This window comes from Lagopus leucura, unplaced genomic scaffold (genome assembly GCF_019238085.1).
Source record: "Lagopus leucura isolate 7727_CA_CO unplaced genomic scaffold, USGS_WTPT01 Super-Scaffold_100157, whole genome shotgun sequence".
Lineage (NCBI taxonomy): Eukaryota > Metazoa > Chordata > Aves > Galliformes > Phasianidae > Lagopus > Lagopus leucura.
Genome location: NW_024962334.1, coordinates 20,112,630 through 20,133,728, shown reverse-complemented (window position 1 = coordinate 20,133,728; position 21,099 = coordinate 20,112,630). Strand labels below are relative to the sequence as shown.

General features: G+C 42.4%; 1 long non-coding RNA gene across 1 annotated transcript; it reads left to right on the top strand.

Annotated features, from left to right (window-relative positions):
• Window positions 1-5,025: 5,025 nt before the first annotated feature.
• On the top strand, window positions 5,026-17,098 carry LOC122189747. Its single transcript, XR_006181956.1, has 4 exons — window positions 5,026-5,077; window positions 9,112-9,201; window positions 14,969-15,095; window positions 15,930-17,098. It is a non-coding gene; the product is annotated as an uncharacterized LOC122189747 (long non-coding RNA).
• The last annotated feature ends 4,001 nt before the right edge of the window (window positions 17,099-21,099 follow it).

Below are 21,099 nucleotides of genomic sequence, written 5' to 3'. Positions count from 1 at the left end.
TTTCCAAAGCAGGCTGGTAGGCATTGCACTTACCTGGACCAACGTCTCTTCTGCTCAACCTCACTTGGAAGGGTTGATTGTGTGATTCTGCCAGTCACAAAGGTTTGTATACTGCAGCCATAGTCTTTAAATTTTAAGTACCTTACTTCACATCCAATAGCTCTGCTCAGAGATTTGACTACAACCCTGTCAAACTTGCAGTGTGATGATAATTTGCCTTAATTGATCTAATTAGATAACATGAGTCAAACCTAAATTGGATAGAAACCTTGTCATTTGGAAGTATCAGAAATGAATGAATTAACAAGATTTTTAAGGGGGTTGTGGAGGCTTTTATCTTGGATCTTGGGTGAGTGGTGTTTTCTATGCTACATCAAGCAGAAATTAGGGACCTTTGTTGGCCCCTTTTCACTATGGTGGGAAGTGACCTAAATGTAAAGAGCAGTTCTTTCTTCTTGGGTTTCTTGCAGCTGGTTTCCATGCTAAGATGATACATAAAATAATGGGATTTTTTCTCTTTTTCTTCCTCCATGTTACTGTTTTGTTTACTAAAATGATTTTGAACAGTAAAGTAAAGAATACACCCCAGTGGGATCATTCAGTCAATCGGCAAGAGGATGTAAAAACATAGTGGTACATCTCAGGGAGTTTATTCCTCTGAGTCTATTTAGTGTAGCCCACTAACAGAGCCACAGTAAGAAATTCAGTAGACCATTTGTGAGTCTTGTGGCAATTCTCTCTGTCTAGATAAGCAGTTTCTTTAATCCTGCGCAGGCTCAGTGTAAAAGACCCTGCTTTCTTTCCATCTCTGCTCTAATAAATGCTGACTTGAAAAAATATAGCTCAGGAGAGGAGTATAAAGTATAAAGCTGACCTCTCACTGTGCTGTAACATAAATGGCATTGGAAACACATTTGTGATGAAGAGATGCCTCCAAATAAAGGTCTGTACTGGCATGTAAAAGGCACTTCATGATCATTTTACATGCCTTCAAATACTCAGCATTCTTCTGGGCCCTAATGGGCATGGAGCTGCATTGCATGCTGTGGAGATCTCCTGTGCAAGCCTAAAGGCTTCAACAGTGTGAGAGACCCTTCTCAAAACACCTCCCCTGATGGAATGGGTGTAGGTATTCTTGAAAAGAGCCTCTTAGCCTCTTAGGTCTTCCAGTTTCAGGAATGACAGACTGAAATTTCACTTACATATTTGTGCTCTCTCCCTTTAAAATTTTACTAGCGATGGGCAGCACTCGGTCACCCCTCACTGACCTGAGCCCCCAGAGGACCTGCAGGAGTTGGGATTTGAAAGAGGCAGGGTGAAACATAGAAGTGACACAGCATTTCCTGGGGTGGGAATTATTTAAAGAAAGACCACAGACCTGTGGCTCACTTGCTGTGGAATTGTCAAAGAGGATATCGCTTCCACACAATCAGTGAAATGGTGAAATGCAGCCTAGCAGAAAGCCAAAAGCAAATTTAGCACCACTGGACGTGGCTGTAATAGATGCCCATCATTCAGCTGGCTCAGCACTGACAGGCAGCACCTGGGGATCCTTGGGGAAGGCTCTCTCCCTGTCGCTATGCAGTGAGGAGTATATATTGGCACCAGGTAATTGGGTTTAATTGTCTATATGCTTATACGAAACAGGATGTTTCCAAATTCCCCTGTTACCACCTGCCTCTTTGGACAAAAAGTGCACACTGTTCACACAGCCTGGAGCTTAACCTGAGCATTTTTGCTGGTAACATTACCGTAAGTGATGCTAACAGGATCTGGGTTACACCTCACTGCTCAGGGAATGGATGGCATATTTTGTCAGATTTACTCACTTTGCTTACACCCCTCAAGAAAGGAATGGGATATTTCTTCTATGCTGTTCAGGGAAAAGATCTGAGGGAAACACTTGGAGAATGCCTCGACCTATTAAGTTTTCTGCTTTGCAGGCACAGCTGTTTTCTACATCAGCCAGGAGTGATGATTCACAGGGGGAAATGAACTTGGTGGCACTCGGTTTGCTGTGAGCTGCTCTGGGCACCCTCCAACACTCAGGGTGGCACTGGCAGTGTTGGGCTGTGCAGCCATAGCATCCTGGTGCTGTGGGCAGAGGCACACTCCAGCCTGGGAAGAACTATTTTGAGGCAGCAAAAAATATCTGGGTTTTTACTAGACCAGAAACATGACTCTTTTAGGAGAATCAAGCAAGTTTCTGCTTTTTGATGAGTTCCTTACACAGACCAACAAGCATCATGGATGTCCCATCCCTGGAGGCATTCAAGGCCAGGCTGAATATGGCTCTGGGCAGCCTGGTCTAGTGGTTGGCAACCCTGCACATAGCAGGGGAGTTGAAACCAGATGATCTTTACGGTCCTTTTCAACCCTATGTTTCTATGATCATGCACTAAGCTCCATAGCAGAGGATGTAGGTGATTTACAGGGACATGGGTAGAACGGCAGATAGAATTTTCAGATCGCTTTTGGAACAAAAACTAAAAACTGCTAAAGTACTTCAGGCAAATTATAACACCCACCTTACATTTTAATGCCACCTTAAGCTGCATTCTGCAACAGTCAGCTGTGGGAGGCGATGACATAAACACACAATTAATGTTTCTTTTCACTTGCCAGTTAAGACTGAAAAATGTGGTCACCGAGCTGTCATTTTCTGACATTTTCTCAACAGCTTTACATTTTGAAGAGAAGCTGCGTTCAATCCCCATGCTGAAGCTGTGCTGAAGCAAAGCCGGGAGCCTTTTCCCTCCACCAACAGCCACCCCACGTGAGCACCACAAGCACTTCCACTGATCACAAAACCATTTGCCCATAGCCCAGGGCCATGTATTGTGCTGGATGTGCCAGGGTCCCAAGCAGGGCTATCTCAAGGCAGTTCTTTGCTCAGGGCTACCCGCAGCCAGCTAATGCCAGGAGGAAACCTTTGTGCTGTCAGGAAACTGTCACAGCCAATAGCTGCACCGTTCTGAAGTCCCCTTCAGGTCCATTTAAGCTGTTTTCCTTGAAATAAGCTGAAAATACAAATTGCAGTCTGTCTGTGATTAAATATTTGAGTGCACCACTGTCTGTAGAGCAAACACACTGGTGTCCGTTGCAGCACAGCCCCACCTGTGAGCCTTGGGCTGCCTCCATTCACTGCTGCTCAGCCCCCTGCAGCGGGTGACGCCAGCTGCCAGCTATTTTGGGCTTTTGAGCAGAACTCCTTAAAACAGCCTCAGGTTCCACAGCGGTAATGTGCACTGTCAGCAGTGACTGTGGTACTGACAAGCTGAGCTCGAGATGCTTTGTTTTCCAGGAGGTGGGTGGTGGGGGGAAAGATCTGTCTTCTATAAATATATTTGAACAATTGCACTTTTCCAAATAGCCTTTGTGTCCTTTCCCACTCCCTTCCAAAGACAAGAATCTGATATTTGCTGTTGGCATAACCAAATTTCTGATTTTTCAATCACAATTTATATATATATATATATATATTTTTTTTTTAAGATGATGTGCATTCACATCACAGTGAGTGTGATTGAATTACTGCCGGAATTTTATTGGATAACTGGCACAGCACCCTGCAGTGAAACACTGAGGAGAGAATGCACCAAAGGAAGGGAAAAATAGAAAAACGGAAGAAAAAATGAATGGAAAGAAACAAAACCAGGAGTTGCAATCTAAAAGGCAAATAGGTTATTTTACTAAAGTGTATGTGAATCACAGTGCAGCATCAGAATTACATCTCACCTTCACTCAGTTAAAGCTACACTATATAGGTTAGGAAATAGAAGCCTCCAGGTGCTGTTGAAAACCAGTGTGGTCACCTGCTGCAGTTGCAATATTTACAGGGTTCTTTTTGTTTAAAGTACACTTATTCCCAATCATGAACATCTGGTTGAAAGTACACTTATTCCCAATCATGAACATCTGGATGAAACCTGAATCAGCATGATTCATCCATCCATAAACCGCTATTTAAATCTGCTGAAATCCAGGTGCACACTGGTAGCCCAGGAAAGCAACCCTACCCTTGCACAGAATGAGTTCTCTACTTCCTTTGATAGAACTGGGGCAGGCCACTTCCCACAGCTAATGCTATTTAAGCTAATCTGGTGTAAGTGGAGAAGAGGTGAATGTGCTGCACTGAGGTGAAGCAGCCCACAGCCCTCCTGCAGCCATGCCTCAGGTACGCTGTATTGTACGTAGTGCGTGGGAAGCATGCAGACAGCTCCTAGCTTCCTCCTCAGTGTATGGCTATGGCCTGGTGCGACAAGGGGCTCTCTGATTCCCTCATTGACATAGTAACCAAAACCATTCTTTTCAACTGAAACAAAAGCATGCTGAAGGGTTTGCCTCTGCTGAACTGTGCACCGTTTTCCACAATGGAAAAGCAGAGAGGGTTATGCAGGAGCTTGGCTTGCCAGAGCTGTAGTAGTCTAGAGGGAATTGAATGAATCTTAGCAAATCATCTTGAAACTACCTTTAAGTAAACAGGCATTTAAAAACAATAGTGGAGAAAGGCGTGCATGTGTTCTTCCACTAGAGTGAACACTAGGTGAAATCAGTTGAGAGGTTTGTAAACAAAGACGATCGTCTATTGATCAGCTTAAACACAGCCTGGAGACAGCTGGTTTAGAGCATAATAAGAGAAAACATGGCTGATTTGTGCTAATGAAGCCATCCGCCACAATATCAGAACAGTGAATCAGAGTGCCAACAAAACCAGAAATCTCTTTTTGAGAAAACTGCGTATCTTAAATGGTCTTAAAGAAAACCAGGAACCCTCTTTTTGTGACCATGTAACTTTACTATGCTGTGTAACAACCTCTCTAACAAGAATTTTTTGTTAAGTACTGTATGGGAACTGTTGAGTCACGGCCTGACCCACTGATTGACCACCTGAGGCAAGCACTGAGTCAGCCATGGAGCACAGGTGAAGGCGATTCAGCTGTGTGACCAGAAGGGGTGGAGCCTGGCTGCACCTCTCCTAGACCCCATTTAAGGGCTGACTGCCCCTAGGAAGGATCTCTTCTGGAGATCCCTCCTCAGTGGAGTCTTTCCTGTGAACCTAGATCTTCAGATACGGGTGAGTTTTCTTTCCTTGTTTGTTTCTTTTCCTATTTTCACTACAATAGTCTTTCCATCAACTGTAACAAGTACTGATCATCTCAATGTGCTCTGTGTGGGTAGATTTGCAGGCATGCAAGCATATTTTTATATATGCATGTACTGATTTACACATGTGTACTTACATATACTATGTGCACACATATATATTGTAATTAAGGCTCACATATTTCCAGTCTAGTAAACCTTTGCTTCTTTTACTTGCTTTATGGTGGTCCTGTTTGTCTGGATCCCACCTTTCTTCCCTGTGCTGATCTTGCAGGTGTAGGGGGGAGTTGTTGTTTGGCAGCAGAAAGTGAGGGGACAAATGATCAGCAGTCCTGGAGAAAGGCTGTAAAAAGCAACCTACTTCCAACTTTTTATTCCTTAGGTGCCTTCCTTCCTTCCCTTACCTACAGGTGTACTCTCGTAATGACTACTGTTTCTTATTCTTTATCTTTAATGTTTTGAGTAGCTGTTTTTTAAGGGTCAAAGAAGATATTCATGATACGTAGGATAAATAACAATCCCATTATTCTAGGAAGCCAGACCATAGGTCTTAATATTTTCAAAGATCACTTCATCATTTTGTTCCCTTTCCCTGAAGGGAATCAGATTATAAACCATATTGCTGCTCTGCTAGGCTGTACAGCACTTTGTCACTCTCTTTCTGGTTAACCTCTTTGTCATAATATTGATTGTTAACAAAAATATCCTTTCTGCCTTGCTTAACTTTGATATGCCACAGAGCCCTGTAACCATTGCTATCTTTAGATCACTGTCTAAACTCAGTACTTGAAATCAAGTTACGATGTCTAATCAGTTCTTTTCAGAAGTGCTGTACTAAAGCTGTGAAGGGGGTTCATAAAGAAACCCGCCTGACTTCAGCTGTGCCTCTTGGGGGCACCTCAAACCCCCACACGGCCTCTGCCCAGCTCCCTGAAGACAGAGGGTATGCGGTAGGCCTGACTGGAGCCTTGCTTCTGCCCTGGTTTCACTGGATATCCAGTATGGTCAGTGCTCAGCACTGAAGTGATCATTCTTCACCCATCTGCAAACTGCAAAGAGCACTACTGGAGGGTGTTCGTGCACTTCACAGCCTGCAGGACATCACAAGGTGTAGCAAGGTGGCACTGAGGCCTGGCTGGTGCCGGTTGTTTATGCCAGCCCAGTGGCCAACATGCTTGATTGGATGAGTCCCTGGGCAACCAGATCTAGAGACTCATCTAGTGGTTGGCAACTGTCTGTGTAAGGGGTTGGAACTAGATGATCTTTAAGGTCCCTGTCAGTCCAAGGCATTCTATGATTCTGTAATTCTCACAGAATCAAAGGGTGTTTAGGTTGTCACAGACCTCTGGTCCATCTGGCCCAACCTCACCCAGAGCAGGATGCCCAGGCCCATCTCCAGCCTCTCTGGGCTCCCCATGTCTCTGCTCTGTCACCCACATGTAGAAGAAGTGCTTCCAGATGGTCAGAGGGAACCTCCTGTGTTCTAGTTTGTGCCCGGTGCCTCTTGTCCAGGCACTTGCCACTACCAAAAAGAGCCTGGCTCTGTCCTCATTGCCGTTATTTACGCATACTGTTAAGATTTCCCACCATGTTTTCTCCAGTCTGGGGCTGTTCACAGCCTTTTGTTACAGGCAGGGGATTTTGGTCCCTTGGTACAGGTAATGCAAAGCAATTCCTGAGTGTGTCAGGATGACTCCTCTATGCATTGCATTTGTTGAAGGCTTTTTTGTTGCAGAGCTGATGTTCTGCAGCACACACACACACACACAGGCCTCTCTTCCATCTGGCTCTCTGATGGAGAAATTGCTTTGTGAATGCTGGTCACAAAGGAGCAGAAAGTGGCACAGTGTTCTGTCATACCAGCTTTATAGAGGCAATTATGTGATCCCCTGTTAGTGCCTAATGCCTGTGTCGTTACTGTTGTAAGCTTTGTTTTGGCATCCTTTTCCAAGGAACATTAATTAGGAGTGACAAACTTGCATGCTAGACAAAGGTATTGCATCAGTTCAGCAATTTGTAAACATTTCTGGTTGGGATAATGCTGTAATTAAGTCTAGATAATAATCTCTCCTGCCCTTCAGAACAATCAAACAAAATGTTAATTAAAAAATCAGTGTCCTCCATGTGGAAAAGAAGTAGTTTAAGTCACAGTAATTAATTATATTTTTCTCTATTCCCCAAATGATTCTTTTATCACTGTGGCCTGTAAAAATTGAAAGTGATCTGCTGGTGAGAGACCAGATGGCCAAGGAGGCTGAAAATGGAGTGTGATGCTTTTTGCTTGTGGATGAAGCAGTCCATTCAAATGTTTTTGCTTTCAATGACTCTTGAATTGTGTAAATGAAATGAATTGAACCACAAAATTACTTCAAAATAGGACATAATTTTCACCAGTGAGGAAAAAATCTCAGACAAGGTTGGGGAGTTCTTTAAATAAGTTTCTCAGTGCTTGTGTCTGGCTATAATTAATGACTCGAGGCACCATCCTATTTAGAGATTATTGTATTTGTTGTATAATTTAGGTTTGGAATAATTCTGTTATTCCTATATATTCTCCTTATCTCCAAATTATTCATTATTATTTTAAAATATCCATTTTAATTATTTCAAGTCATTCCAGAACATTTTAGAAATAATAATATTTAGTCTTGATTTCCAAACTGGATTACCTGATAGAAGGTTTTCCTTAACTTCTTTGACCTTTGGGTCAAGTCTTTACAAAGTGCTATGTCTTACACAGCATACTTGAATTCCTAAAGCCTGTATATTTCTTAACCTATAAAATGAACCAAATCCCTTGATTTTTACAGGAATAATATATATATATATTTGTGAAAATATGCTGTTTGAAAGCTTCAGTTTCTAAAGTGGAGTCTTCAGTCCTCGATAGGGAAAACGCTCTTTTAAAGGTGGAACAGAAAGTAGAAGAAACCACTCATGCAAATAGTATCAAAGCAATAAAACTGGATTGTGTAAAGGGGGAAAGTGGCAGTGCAGCACAATCTCATGCCCAGACTTAAACCCTACCTTATCGCAGAGAATAAAGCATTCTCAATCCCCTTTTTACCTCTCTGTTGTACCTCTAGCTTTATGAGCATCTGTCTGAGATGTTTTTTATTTTACTGAAAGCTTCGGGAAGGCTCTTTTGTGCTTTAAATTGGCTTTAATGCTCCTGCCATCAAATTTTTTTTTGTTAGGCTTAGAAACAATGCCCTGAATTGTGTTTTGGAAGGAACCTGATGTTCCTTCCATATTACCACTACAGTTACTGCTAATAAAAGAAGAAAAGAGACTGAGTGGTTCCAGGGCAACTCTGCCGATAGCAGGAAAGCAGTACAGATCATCTGCCACACAGTAGTCTGTGCTCGGAGTGATGCTCCCCTCTTCACTGCTGAAGTCATGGTACCTGGCCTTAGCTTAGGTGGCCTCCTTGGCAGAAGGAGCAGAGGTGTATTTATTTTCTCTGCAGGTCTGAGATGAGTAGATTGGAAGTGCACTGGGGGCTGGTCCCTGTTCATTTCCATTTAATTTGAAGTTAGTAACTAAAAGCAAAAAAAAAAAATTTCTCAACTCTTACCCTTTCTCTGACAAACCAACCCTTCACACCCAAAACTTCATGAAAAGTCAGAAAGTGGTAGCAGCAAATGTGTAAAACATTCTTCTAATTTTGCGTGAGTAATTGCAACAGGTGGTCTGTACAGTAGTGATAGAGAAGAACTAAATGTCAAATATATCTGCCAGTTTTGTATTCTGCTGAGAAACATGGTTATGAAAAAAAATTAAAAAAAAATGAAAGCTTTTATGTAGAAAGAAATAACAAACAAATTATTTGAGGCAGAGACTTCTGAGTTCTCTTTGTAATACCCCCATGATTCTATTGCTAAATGGAAAGCTGTTTAGGTTGAGATTTAGTAGGTGTCATTAAGAACGTAAATGAGATGCCTAAATGAAGAAAATGGTCACCGTGAATCTCTTTTACTGAAAAGTGACTTGGTGTCTGCACAGGTGACATGGCAGTCACATGCCTGATGCTCAGGAGGGCGACTCCAGACCACTGCTTCTGGAGACTTCCACTGCCCCAGCTACAGGACGGAGGTAAGGCTATTCCTCTGTATAATAGTGCTACTGTGAGAGCTGGTATTTGTGAAGTGTGTCTGAATCCCTCAGGTCATTTTGTGTTGATCTTATGATTCTCTACTTCACCCATGACATTTATATATTAATTTACAGATTTAGTATTGTTTCTTTTCTCTCAGGGCTGATATTTAGCACATTTGAACTAGCAATCCTTCATACGAAGTCAACACCTTTATAAATCCTATAATTCTGCCTTCAGTGTTCTCTCTGTTGTTGGTTTTTTTTCCCTTTGCAGTATTTTTCTGACTTTACAGTGAGACATCTGCCTGTTGCTGGATCACAGGAAGGTCACATTTTTCTTCTGCAAAAATGCCCTATCAGCACAAATGCTAATTTTCTCAACACTACTGACGACGCATATGTCATTTTTCAAATTCATGTATTATGTAGAGCCTGTCATTCCTCAAGCTGTGCTGCTTCTAATGTTGATTAACAGTGGGGACGTGTTGCTTCTTATGTGGCTCTGAGTAGCTGATCAAATGCCTGTGGTAGCAGTGGTAATAGAAGGACAGTTGGACTAGTTGATCTTGTAGGTCCTTTTCAACCTTGGGATTCTGCTGTAAAGGGCACACCTCCTCTTGGGCCAACCAGCCTTCAGGATGGGTAAACTGTGGGTGCCAATCTGTCAGGGATGTTTCTGCCATCTGGTGGGTGCCTGTTGCTCAAAGACTGGTCTTTACCTCTCCTTAAGATTCTTTGCATGGTTGCACTCTCATCCATTTACTAAAACAAAGACTTTTCTGGGCCTATGAAACATAGAACTGAGCACCTATATGACAACCAGCCTCAGAGAATACATAGTTCAACTGCTGAATTATCTGGAAGATGGCGTTACCTAACAGCTGCTGCTGCTTAGAAAGTGACTCTCGCCTGCTGTGATTGCAGCTGATTGTTAGTGTGGCCCTTAGATAGTAAGCGGCAAGCAGAGTCATGAAGTCCCTGCTTCTCTGCAGAGAGGCAGCCAGGAGTGTTCTTATCTAACTGCTCATTAATTGCTGTGAAAACTAAATGGCAAATGCCTGACTTCCTGGAAAGTTGAGTTACATTAGGTAGACAGACGTTGACATTTGTGTCCACAAACATCTATGCTGTTGACGATTTAAAAAATGCCCCAGGAAGACCACAAAGCCTCTGTTACTTAAAAGTAGCACTGGCAGCTGAAGTTACAAGAAGCCACTCACTTCCTCATCCTCCTGAGTCATTTCAAAGCGAGAAATCTTTTCCCTCTTTGTCACTTCATCCTGTATTTCACGAAGCAATCACAAAACAATTGCTTTTTACTGTACTCTTAACTGGAGTATACCACTCCATTAACTGTAAGGCAGAAGTATTAATCTTTTCCAGTTACCTCCAAAACCACATGTACTGTAATTGTTCTTTTCTTTCCCAAAACTAGAATCACTGCAGCCTTGAAAGCATATTAGGATTTTTCTTTTTGACAGAAATCTGCCATATACTGTACTTTCTAGCAAGCTCCTATTGGTACTTTCCTGGGAGACAGGACCTGAGGCAAAATTAGATTTTGAGACGTAGGGTTGTACAAAAGTGCTTGGGGGGGGGGAGGGGAACAATTATAACTTTTCTCTGTGGGCAGCAGAAAAACATAGCAGCTGGGTTTTATGGTATTTATCATGGTTCTCTAATTTTTTCCTGGTGTATGCACTGGAAGGAAAAACATTACTGAATCATTATTTTCAGGATTGCATGTTGCTTGCAATGTGGTAGTCAGCAAACTGCCACTATCTCACCAATAAGTGCCATGCTAAAACCATTATGTGAGCAGGAGCAGATGGAATTGGTGCTTTCTGTCAGTTGCCTTTCTCCTTGAAGGTTTTTAGTGAATGTAGATAAAATACATTTGGCCTTTCCATGATATGGTGAATCAGGATCTCCTGTCCTTTTCCAGGATGCTAGGTGGCATCAAGCAAAACAAAATAAGAACCCTACTTCATACTACATTTTGGGGGATCAAAGACTTTTCTCAAAAGCAGTCATAGACTTCAAATGAATTATTTAGCTTTTATTTCAGCTCAGCACACAGGAAACCCTGGTGCCTGGTGCTGTCTAAATACAGACTAGGATATTCCTAGTCTGAAATCTCAATAGTGACAAGGCAACAGGTAAGAAAAGAAATGAGTTTCTACTGAATAAGCTACAGATAAGCTGCATTTTAATGCTCTGCATCAAAATTTAAAGGGTTTTGCTAAATAAGTCATATTCTATGTATTGAGAAGAAAATCCATTTAGAAAGCAAGTAATGATGTGGCTTTCCAGTGCTACGCATTGCTGAGGAAGAGAAAATTGTCAAGATACAAAACATGAGAAACACAAATGGTAAGGTTCTTGTTCGAAGCTGTAAGATCAGTGTTTCTCTGCTGAACTCTCTTTTTGGGAGTTGATCCTTGTTCCTGAAAAATTGTTCTGGCCTTCAATGTAGCAGTAGAGACGGATTTTCTTGTTATTATGGTTTTGGCTCCTTATAGAGGAATGTAAGAATTTATTATCTGAAGATCCATTCTAATGCTTTTGGCTAAATAATAAGTACTCAGTTTTTAATTATACTGGTATATTATTCAGCCCTCTATGGGCAGGAAATTGCGTTTAGTAAGAAAGATGTATGGGAGCATCACCACCATGACTGTGACAGCCAGCATCAGTCCCTTCTGTGGCTCCAGCATTAAAGCCAAATGTTTGTTGAGTTTCAGACACACTTGGGCTCCTACAGGACTTAATTACTGCATATGGAGTAAGGCACCAATAGCATTTCATGGCAGTTGGCATTTTGGAGGCTCTTGCTGGCTGACCTCAGGGAAACCCAGGTGGAAGGAGATAGATACCTCTCCACAGGCTGATGGAGCCTGCAGGGCCTCTGTCACCTCTAGAAATGAGGCAAAGATACTCCAGTCATTTAGGGACAGATTATATTTTTCTTAATGTGCTTAGGTGTCTTAATGTAGGAAATTAAGTTCCGTGGCCCTTGTGATAAGCTCACCAGATGCCCATCCATAACACTGTTTGTGAAGTACCTTGTAAAATCGGGCTCCTTGACAGAGCCAAAGAAGCCTAAGTTTCAGATCTGGGACTTGTGCACTGTGACAGGAGCCAGATCTGTCGGAAACATATGCTTCTCTCTGGAACAACACCTCCACTAGCATCAGAGGATATTTGGCCTTACTAAGAAGCTGTGTGGCCTGGCCCCCAAATTTCCATTTTATTGTTTGATTCCCAGCAGAAGTGTGTTGGTAACACAAGGCATCTTTGGGGCGTGTATGTCAGCATCATCCTGATGGCAGGGAGCTGGCAGGGAAAAGGGCGAAGTGCGTGATAGAGTTGCTGCCTCTGGAGCTGTGAGGAGAAACCTGATGCAGAGGCAACCTCCTGCCCTGTCCCAGTGGCAGGGCTGTGGAAATATGTGTATATTCCTTGCCTTGGCAGGCCATGTGTATTTGTTCTGGTAAGTCTATTGTTTTAATATCTGCAGCTACCTCTAATTTCTGCTGTAATGATGCACTTTTATTGCATTAAAGTGACCTGAAACTGTGTCCTAATCCCATAGATCCCATTTGCACAGCTTGCATTGTAGGTTTAATTTCACAGTTTTTAGTTTCCCAGCTTAAAAATGTGAACAATTCATGGAGCAAAATTAACAGTTTATTAGAAATATCAGTCACTGCAAAAGTCCTAAGGGTAATTCACAGCTCTATAAAAGGTTGTGGTATAAATAATTGCTTGATGAATATGGACTGTGTCTGTTTGTCATTAAACACCAGCAGAGAGCTAATGTACTTTAATAGTCCTGCTAACTGCTATCTGACAGGCATAGAAATCACAATCAAATACAGCAGCTAGGTTAAATAATTGGTTCTGGTGTTTTTTTCTTTATGCAAAAGGTAAAATAATGACATATGTTGTTTTCTTCACACTTCAGTAGTGGTCACGACTTATACATCTCTATAAAATATTGCCACCAATAGCTTAAATATTTCAATACCATTCCACCATTTATCAAACAAAATACTGCAATGATTTCACCATTTTACATGTTTAAAGGCTGCACTCACAGTCTGCAACAGTAGGAAAAACTGTTATTTCCCTCTCTGTTTGTAGGGAGCATGTTCAAGGTCCCTGAGGTAATCCATGTGTTTATAAACTATGTGTAGTGCTACCCTGATCCAACCATATACCAGTAGACTCTCATGATCCACACTCATTTCCATGTACGATTAGAATGATTAGAATATACAGATTTAAACCATATTCAAAGCAAATTTTGAGCTTTCTCTAATGAATTCAGTGATTTTGTTTGTTTGTTTTTGTTTTCATTGAGAGGTTGTCCTACCCAGGCATAACTGAACCTAATCTCAGCACATCCTCTTCTGCCAGTAAAGGTGAGGCTACAGCCTATCATGATTGGGAATGGGTGCAGAAGTGATGAAGGACACTGATAGAGATGGATTCCTCTTCCAAAATGCCTGGCTCTATTTAGATCAATTCCTACTATGCTTGACCAAAGGAGCTAAAATGAACCCCTCTTCCACACTCATGCCCCAGAGCATCTCACACTCCAGGGGTACTTCATGTACCCAACCCAGCTGCCCTGGGAGAGGTCTCTCTACGAACCACAGCACCCTTTGGGTCTCTTCCAGGCATTCCTGGATTCCTTGATTTGCATCCCAAAAGGCCCTATCAGTTCACTTTCTGCTCTCTTTGTGCTTGTTAAAGCTGAACCTGTTGTATGAATGAACTGCTTTATACTAAGAATTTCCCACAGATGAGGTGGCTACTTCATCTGCCTGTGTAACAAAATGAATTAGGAGATAATCTATTTGTGTATGAAATTATTTAGGCCAAACAGGCTGTGCTGTGGCTCAGCTGACAGGAAATCAGGCTTTAAAATATGGTAATTTTATCACTCACAGTCAACTCCTCAGGATAATTATAGTGGTCTCTGATTTGGGAGGCCGCAATGTTTTTGCAGTGTTGGCAGAGTTTGACCAATGTAGTTTCTTGGTTACTAAATGGCAGGTGCCTTAAGTGAATGTTTTAAAGTAGATCTACTTAGTGAAGAAACTACAGATAGGAAATAACTCCCTGCCATTATTGATCTTATTTTTTATCAGATGGGATTATGTTAGCACGTGAGCATGTTAGCACGCTGAAATTAAAAAAAAAAAAAAAAAAAAAGGTAGGATTCTTCCTGTTTTCAGAGGCAAGATAGGACATATGGTATCTTGATAGATAATTATGCATTTGAAGTTATCATCTGGTTATGAAATACTGTTGTTCTACTAGCCTTTCCTTAACTAGGACAAGCAGTGTAGGGAAAGACTCAACGCTTAGTGAAAAGTTTTCTTGGACATCTATATCCTGGAAAGTGACATTTGTGCTGTCAGGAATGAGCACCTTCAGAGATGAGAGGCAGGTTAAGCTTCTCCAGTGTGTTCAACAAGTTCCTGTCGTTCCAGTTACCTCCCAACTTCTCCTTGAGTGTGAGAGCTCACCAAGGCAGGTCTGCTTTCCAGTAGGTCAGCTCCCACACTGTACTGGTGCATGGTGTTATCCCTCCCCAGATGCAGGACTATGCAGTTACTTTTGCTGAACTTCATGATGTTCTTCTGTGTCCATCACTTCAGCCTTCTCTTCTCTGTACTAAACAGCCCCATGTTTTTCTGCTCCCTTCTCATGACATAGGTCATGCTTTACAGACTTCTTTTCACCCTCACAGTTTTCCTCCAGTCCTTCTGCAGTTGGCCAGGACTCTATCACTGGTGCTGTCCCAGACTGAGTGTTTATTAGTGCTGCTTATGGACAGACCTTTCTTCATCTGGCTCGGAGGCAGAACTTTCCCTCAGGTACACCAGGATGCTGTTTGCTTATTTTGCAACCATGTGATGTTGTTGACTCATAATCTGTTTGTGATTCACTGAAAAGCTTAGTGCTCTACTGAAGTATTGCTGCCTAGCCAGGCATTTTCCATCCTGCATTTGAAGAAATAAATATAGGGATTTGTGTGCCCTTATTGAATTTTTGCCTATTACTTTCAAGCCATTTTCCTAATTTGTTAAGAATGTTTTAAATTCTCCTTCTGTGCTCCTCCCTGCTTGCAGCCTTTCCAACATTAGTGTTGCTTGAAAATTTAATAACGTATGCTTTTTAATTCATCATACAAGTCATTAATGAAAATATTGAATTGTACTAGATTGAGGACAGACCACACTCGACACATTCCTTCCGTTTGGGAGCTATTGATAGCTATGGTCTAAGTATGTGTTCCCCAGCCACCTGTATGCCACTTGTAAGTGTCTGCTAGCACACATTTTGCTCTCTTTTATGAGTTTGTTGTACCAAGCCAGAAGAGACAGGCTACTGACAATGGGGGGGTACTAAAGCAGGGCCAGTTGTGATCTTCTCAAAATTAGCATGACTTGTTACCATAGGAAGAATTGAATTTGCCATGCTTAATTCCTAAAAAAAACCCCCATATTGTCTGTCATTTATCTTCTTCAGGTTTTGATTTAGTAGTTTAATTATTCCCTTCAAATTTGGAAAAAGGAGCTGGCTACTCAATAATTTTGTTGCCCCTTTTTAAGAGAAAGCAACAGCATCAACACCACTCTGCTGTAAAACCTCTTTTATTACTCAAGCTCTGCAGAACAGTCACAGGCAGCTTTGGGCTTCATTTGCAGGGTGACTTCCCAGCAGAGCCTGAAGCCATCGGTCTCTGTGCCATCACCTCTGTCCTGCTGGACATAACCCAACTGGGAGCTGGACTGGGAGCTTTGTATAGGCTGCAAAATGGCCTTCTCTTCATGGGATCATGTCAGCCAGAGTGCATGTCTTGAGCAGTGCTCCCTTGACTAACAACTGCAGCCACAGCCTGGCGTGCTGCTGAGTACTTCTGGATGGACACCCAGGTCTGAGGGCCTCTTGGATGCATGAACGCTGGCAGTCTGCCTGTTCCTGGCTGCAGCCTGCGTCCTGGCTTTCAGCTGCTGATGTTAACTGTGTTGACTGCCTGATCTCAGGTGGCCCTTTTAGTGACAACTGATGATACTCTTCATGATATTATCAGTAGATGATTTTCCTGCCTTGCTACGTGTCTGGACAACTCTTGCCTTAGTCATATTCATATATTCTAACTGTTAATATTACCTGTTTGCCTTTATCTGTGGGGAGCTATATTTTGTTTCACTCCAGAGCTTTTATGGCTGTAGCCCTGCGCTATTATCCTTTATATACGCCCATAACAGCATGAGGTTTAGGGAGCTTCCTTCCGTTCTTCCTTCCCTTTCTTGAGGTGAAAGAAGTGCTGGTGATGGCTGGGCTGTGGCCAAGCCTTACAGCTTTCCTGCCTGAGGAGGGAATTTACCCTTCTGTCCTCCACATACTTTCTTCAAGAAAAGGACAAACACTGGAAAATCATTTCCCTCCAAGATTTCTAGTGGGATTTTAATTACCTAAAGTAGGTTCTTATTTCCATGCAACCCATCTCTTTACATTTCTCTTATACACAGATACATAAATACACATATTATATATATATATATATATGTATATATACATTTAGGTGTTTAATTTTGAACAAGCTTTCACAACTGTCCATAACCAAGGTTGTTTTTTGTTGGCTTCTTACTGCTAAGCCAGGGCTACTATGTGGCAATAGAAGAATGCTTTGCTTGTGGGGCTGAATGACAGATTTGTAGCTTATAGTAAAGCTGCCTATGGGTTTATTACCTTGCTGTCATGCATTTCAAAAGCTACTGTAGAATGGACCTGAATAATCCCTGAGCCACTACTTGCGTATGTGCTTGATGATAAATGTCAGGTCACTGTTGAGTTTGAGCAGCTGAGAAGATAAGGGTAAGTAAAAGATCTTGGGTAAAACAGCATCAGCAAAAAATCTGCCTGTGTGACACCACACTTTTTCATAGCATGAAAAGATTGTCCATGACATCTGCAACCACTCCTAAGACAAGAGCTAACTTTTTTCTGCTCTTATGTACCTAGGGTCATAAAATCATCGAATTGTAGAATTGTTTGAGTTGGAAGAGACCATTTAAGGCCTCTGGCACAGATTCCACCAAATGTGTGGTGGAAGCCCCATCCCTGGAAACATTCAAGGTCTGGCTGGACAGAGCTCTGAGCAACCTGATCCAGCTGTAGATGTCCTTGTTCATTGCAGGGGAGTTGGAACACACGTCTTTCAAAGGTCCCTTCCAACTGAAAAGATTCTGTGATTGCATTCTGTGATTTTTCTATTTATTTGTGGTGTTTGCATGCTTATCACACAAGCATAAATGCATCATCCTGGATTCTTTATCGCACAGTTTGAATCAGAGTGTCTCCAAAGAATTGGTAGTCTTCAATATGCAAAGTAGTTCTCTAGTTTGATGACTGTCGTGAAGTATTAAATCAAGTATTCAGGATTTATATTGCTAAAGCACCCTCTAGTGGGGCAATAACAGAAGAGTTATTTTTTACCTGGGCACGACACCTACTCTGCGTGTTGGAAAACAGCAGTGTAAAGGCTGAACATCAGAGGGAATATACAAATGCATGGAGGTGTTAGTTAAGGCTTTTAATGTCCATGCAACGCAAACCATTTGTCCCAATACCAGGAAGGTGGCTGTATAGCTTCATTGCATGTAATCACAGAATAACAGCATCATTTTAGAGGAGACCGTTGGATATCATCTCATCTAATCTCCTTTTCAAAGAGGATTCAGATAGATAAGGAGTCTTGAGGCCCTCTCCAGCTGAGTTTGGAATATCTCCATTACATACATTGCACAACTGTTCCAGTTTTTGACGGTAAAGAAAAACCTAATACTTATATCTAAACAGAGTTTCTCTTGTTGCACGTTCTGGCTGTTATTTCTGAGCCTGCAGCTGTGAACCACCAGGCATTACTGACCCTCGCTGTTCCTCAGGGTCTCTATGATGTGAATCCTGGGAATCATCTTGAATTATTTGGAAAAATGTTGATGGTCTCCTTTGGATACTGTTTTCTCATAAATGCCTTACTGAGTGTCAGTGAATTAGTGGAGATAAGGAATGGTACTGATACGATATTCCTGGCACAATGAAGCAGATTACTTTCTAGTCTCATGCTGAGATCCTCATTCTGCCAAGTTCATCCCACCAAGTTATTCCCCATAAGATTAAGGACATGCAATAAAATGTCTTAGACGTGAGCTTGCACAGCTGCTTGTTGGACCTGGACCAAGTAACAGAGCTGTGAAATTCTGATGTAGTATTTTACAGATCTCTGACTAGTTTTGTCATTTATTAAGTGAAAGAGAAGAAAATCCTAAATTAAAATAACCTAAGTATTGCTAAGAATTGGTTAAGTTTTACTGAGGCATACACAAGCTATACTAACATAAAGGAGCCTATGAACATCTGCATGAAACCGGGTAGTTAAAGCAGGAGATACCACCGCCCAAAACATGGCAAGACACGGCAGTACAAACGCACCCATATAGCTGGAGGGGGCCTGCAGTCTTGCATCACTCAGTGTGAGCTGCAGAGCATCAGCTGAAAATGTGTGACTGTGTGGCAGGGAGACAGCAGCAGGAAGGTGCAAAAAGACACACGCTCAGGTGGCACTGGATGCAGCTTGAATAGCAAGTTGGGGTGTATCACTAGGGGAATAAGAAAGCACTGAAAGAGAGAGAATGCTCAAGGGCCAAGTGCCTGCTGAAGGGAGATGGGATTGTGGTAAAGAAATCACTTCTCAGTTTCATCTTCAGGAAAAGGGCATTTTTTTCTGCTTGCTGCGTGGTCCAGCATGCATCCTGGCTGTAGCAAGCAGGGGAAGAGTAGGCAGGAGAATCTTCTGAACAGGCCAAGCTGCAGTAATGTTTTTCTAGAAATGCAGAAGATTTTCCAGTGACCAAGCTTTGGCTGTTGTCACCATGAAGAGAAAAACAGCAAAAGGTGTTTTCCCCCTCCCTTAAAAAGTGAGTGGCACTCCTCATGGTGTGTGGAGGGGGTCGCACAGTGCTGTGCTTGCAGCGTCTCTGCTGAGAAGATAGGCAAGCTGTACCGTGACAGTTTTCAGGGCACAGCCCTGTATATTATTAGGAAATCAACAGCATCACAGTCTATGGTTTACTTTTAGTTCCCAAGGCTGGGCTTGGAAGCTGCTGAGAGTTGTATAGAAGGTGTGGTTATTCCAGATGAGCACTGGTGCACCTCCTGAGCTTCCTGCAGGCCTACCTGGGGCCACTGTGTGTCTCCAGGGATGTGGCACCCAACCCGGCCCTCCGCAGCTCTGTTCTCGCATCATACATGTCTGAAGCATCCCCTGCACTGCCGATGTCCTGCCAGCCCAGAGCAGGATGTCTGGAGCGAGGATTAGGCGAGAGGTAATGATAGTTCTTTCAAAGTGGCTGGATAAAATTAGACACGTATAATCAGTGGTCAGGTGGCTGGAGAAAAGGAGCTTTGTTTGTGAATGGTCAGCAGTGGCTGACATCCAGACTCACCACCTCAGAGTAGAAGTGCCTGTCTGTGCCTCAACACTGCAATGCTCACCAGGGCCAGGAGCTGAGGCTGAAGCTCCCCTGGAGCTGGCTTTCCTCAGGCACTTTTCACTTCCACCTTCCCCTGCTCACATACTGATCTGTGCATCTGCAACCTTACTTGCAGGGAGACCAGCATCTCTGCAGGCAGCCAGCTGCCAGGACCATTTATTTTTTCCAATTAGTGCAAAACAGAGGGTGTTTCCTCTAGACATGTTTTAAAAACAGCATGCATAAGAGAAGAAAACCCCAGTGGACATCTGATATTCTGCTTGACCTCTTTCTGCTGAGAGACAGCAGTGCTGTCTCACCTACCCCTTCCTCTGAGCTTGTTGGAAGACCCAATGCTGCTTATAGAAAACTGGACAGGGAGCACGTTGCACCTTCTGCAGCTGAATGGTTCAGCAGGTGGGCTTGCTGCCTTATGTGTTTGCTCAGAGTACTCTAAAAGCCACAGGAACCATGCTCCAAATGCTTGCAATTTACGGTAAAAGAAGATCTGGGAAAGCCCATGCACCTGCAATAGACCCAAAGGTACTGAGAAGACTCTCTTGTTCTTCTCTGCTGAATTTCAACAGATCTTTCCTGGATTTTCTTCCTATTCTAGCTCTCCGTTCTGGCACATTTCTGTTGTGCAATTTGGCTTTTCATACATTTCCTTTCAGCAGCAGTTTGGAACTAGAATTAAAAAGGGTGACAAAAATCACTAATCAAAGACCTGCCTTTACAAATTCGACAAGCACTTATTTTATTTTGCTGCTTAATAATATATTTCTTTTCTGTGAGTGCAGCACTGAGGAGGCAGAACAGCAGCATTTGGAGCAGCTGTTAATTTTACCTATTACTATAACTTATTAATCTTGAAATGTGGACAAATGATATTGAACCTTAGTTTAGCATTTATAGCAGCACTTGATCAGAAGTGGTTTAAGCCTATATACTGTTTCTGACACTAGGGGGAGTACATAATTTATTTTGTAAAAACAAAAAAAAAAAAAAGCAAGCCTTGATATTTAAATACAAAATACATCAAAAGTGGGAAAAGCAAAAATGTTGAAGAGCTTTATCCCTCATTTTGTTACATTTTAAAGACAAGCTGAGAAACTGCCTTATGTGCTGCCCTTATCTGAGTAGGTTGTGTGGGTGGTGCCCATAAAGCCACCATGGGGCAGATAACCAGACAGCCCATATTTGCTTTGTGTGTGTCTGTGTGTGAGTGTGAACACACGGGATGCACAACCAGCCCACAGGACACACACAAACATCTGTGCCCGCAGCTCTCTATCTCTGGTGCTCCTACATTCCCCCTCCACCTGTCCCCTGAAGCTAC